Source organism: Chionomys nivalis, chromosome 13, assembly GCF_950005125.1.
Source record: "Chionomys nivalis chromosome 13, mChiNiv1.1, whole genome shotgun sequence".
Taxonomy (NCBI): Eukaryota; Metazoa; Chordata; class Mammalia; order Rodentia; family Cricetidae; genus Chionomys; species Chionomys nivalis.
Genome location: NC_080098.1, coordinates 58,458,884 through 58,462,039, shown reverse-complemented (window position 1 = coordinate 58,462,039; position 3,156 = coordinate 58,458,884). Strand labels below are relative to the sequence as shown.

General features: G+C 44.0%; 1 non-coding gene across 1 annotated transcript; it reads right to left on the bottom strand.

Moving 5' to 3' along the window:
* Positions 1–1,584: 1,584 nt before the first annotated feature.
* On the bottom strand, positions 1,585–1,658 carry Trnan-guu (transfer RNA asparagine (anticodon GUU)). The gene has a single exon. It is a non-coding gene; the product is annotated as a tRNA-Asn (tRNA).
* Between the last annotated feature and the right edge of the window lie 1,498 nt (positions 1,659–3,156).

Below are 3,156 nucleotides of genomic sequence, written 5' to 3'. Positions count from 1 at the left end.
GGAATGAGATGTTCTCTAAGTAGCAATATTGATACTTCAATCCACCTAAGGATCCCCTGGATTCTCAATAATGGTATGTATTTACAAGACGAGATCCAAGGCTACATCTCTCATAAACTCTCTGAGATAGCTAGTACTCCCCTGCAGCCCACATGGAGCAGTAAGCTCTGGGTCTGGAGAAGAGGCAGGAACACAGTGTTCCTGAGGTAGGCCCTACCCAGAAGAGAAGTGGAACTGCAACTGGGCAAATCCACCCACTTGAGCTGCCCCAGGTCAGCATATAATCAACTCCTTTCTTCTCATTCAGCTTACCCTTCAACACAATTTTTTTTTTCCTTTCAGGCAAAATGAGTCCATATCAAAAGCGCTGTTTTCTTCAATCTCAAGAGATTTTCAAGAGGCAGCTTTTAGGCAATCATCAACAAAGGAAAAAGGTAGTGAAAAAAAGCCCAAACACCCACACGATGCTTAACATTCACCCACAACACCCCTTCAACATCTAACATCAAGAGTTGTCAAGGAACCTCTCCAAGGGACAAAGACAAATGTATTTTTGCCAATATCATTCTCCAAATGAATATACAAGTTTTAAAAATTTTATTTATCTTATTTAATTAACATTTTTCACTTATGTTATATATCAGCTACAATTTCCCCTTCCTCTTCTCCTCATATTTCCCTCCCTGCTCCCACTTCCCAGCTACCCCCTTCCTCATCCACTCCTCCTCCTCCTTCATCCAGAAAAAATATACAAGTTTAGCAAATCAATAATATAGTTATGGATGATAATAGATCAACATTGAAAACACTCAGAAATAAAATAAAGCTATCTACTATATAACATTCACAGAGATTGCTAATATCTTGGTAAAATGGAGTTTTATGTCTTTCTCCTGACTCTAACTCCCTACACAATATACACCATTTACATAGTTCAGTGCATTTTGTATTATATCACTAATTGGGTATTTTTGCAGAAAAAAAAATGTCCCTACTCATGCATCTTTAAAAAAATATTTTTAATTTACTTTTTAAATTTAAAAACAATGTTTTCATTTTATGTACCAATCCCAGTTCCCCCTCCCTCTCTTCCTCCTGTTCCCCCCCACTGTTCCCCTACCCCACCCCCATTCACTCCTCCATGGGGAGTCAACACAGTCGGACAGGTCAAAGTTGAGGGGAGGACCAAGGCCCTCCCCCCCCTGGATCTAGGCTGAGCAAGGTATCCCTCCATAGGGAATGGGCTCCAAAACGCCAGTTCATTCACTAGGAATAAATCCTGATCCCATTGCCTGTGGCCCCACAAACTGCCTAATTTACATTCTGAGGGCCTTGTTCAGTCCTATGCAGGTTCCCCAGCTGTCATTCCAGAGTCAGTAAGCTCCCACTAACTTGGGTCAGCTGTCTCTATGGGTTTCCCCCATCATGATCTTGACTCCTTTGCTCATACTATCACTCCTCCCTCCTTTTGACTGGACTCTTGGAATTCGGCCCAGTACTTAGCTATGGATCTCTGCATCTGCTTCCGTCAGTCACTGGATGAAGGTTCTATAATGACAATTAGAATATGTCATCAAGCGTGCGCGTCCCTGGGTGGGCTCGAACCACCAACCTTTCGGTTAACAGCCGAACGCGCTAACCGATTGCGCCACAGAGACAGCATGGTTTCTAGCCATAAATAAAGGACATTGAGCCTAGAATTCGTGATCCTAGAGAAGCTAAATAAGAAGGTAAACCCAAAGAAAAACATATAGGCATCCTCCTGAACAGTAACCTTCATGAGGCGATGAAAGGAGACAGATACAAAGACCCACATTGGAGCACCGGACTGAAATCTCAAGGTCCAAATCAGGAGCAGAAGGAGAGAGAGCACGAGCAAGGAACTCAGGACCGCGAGGGGGGCACCCACACACTGAGACAATGGGGATGTTCTATCAGGAACTCACCAAGGCCAGCTGGCCTGGGTCTGAAAAAGCATGGGATAAAACCAGACTCACTGAACATAGCGGACAATGAGGACTACTGAGAACTCAAGAACAATGGCAATGGGTTTTTGATCCTACTGCACGTACTCGCTTTGTGGGAGCCTAGGCAGTTTGGACACTCCTCTTACTAGACCGGGATGGAGGTGGATGGTCTTTGGACTTCCCACAGGGCAGGGAACCCTGATTGCTCTTAGGGCTGTCAAGGGAGGGGGACTTGATTGGGGGAGGGAAATGGGAGGTGGTGGTGGGGAGGAGGCAGAAATCTTTAATAAATAAATAAATAAAAAAGAAAGAAAGAAACCTTTTAATCTAAAAAAAAAGGAATACATCATCAATCTGATTACAGGGGAAGGCAATTGCGTTCAGGTACCTTCTCCACTACTGCTTGGAGTCTTAGCTGGGGTCATCCTTGTGGATTCCTAGGAATTTCCATAGCACCAGGTTTCTCCCTAACCCCATAATGCAGCCCATTATTAAAGTATCTATTTTCTTGCTCTCCCTCTCTGTGCCTTCCCCATCTCAACCATCCCTTTCTCTCATGTTCTCCTCCCTTCCCCCTTCCTTCCCTTCCCTTTTCCTTCCTCCCTTCTCCTTCCCTTCTGCCCTCCCCTTCCTCTTCTTCTTCCCCTCCATGCTCCCAATCTACTCAGGAGATCTTATCTATTTCCCCTTCCCAAGTGGATCCATGTATGTCTCTCCTTGCTACCTTGATCTTTTCCCATTCCGTAGGCTGTCATTTTGTCTAGAATTGTTTCTTAGAAATTGGCTGTAGATGCGCGTTTGCATGTGGGTATGTGCACATCAGTGCACAGTGCTGAGGAGGGCAGAGGTGTAGCATCCCTGGAGCTGGAGTTACAGATGGGTATGAGCTGCCTGACATAGATGCTCAGAATCAAAGTTGGGTCTTCTGGAAAAGCAAGGAGAACTCTTAATTACTGAGCCACCTCTCCAGACCCTATCTGTTCATCTTAATTAGCAAAAGTAATTTAAATAGCTGTTCATTCATAAGTCTCGAAGAGGACTGATCCCTTTGAAAAATTTGAAGCCATGCCTTCACAGACTACTTCATGTACAGACATTAAAAATAAACAGAAAAGTATAATGTATAAAACATGATACCAGTCCTCAATCTGAACAGTCAGAAGCTCCCTGTGCCTATAAACCATCAGAA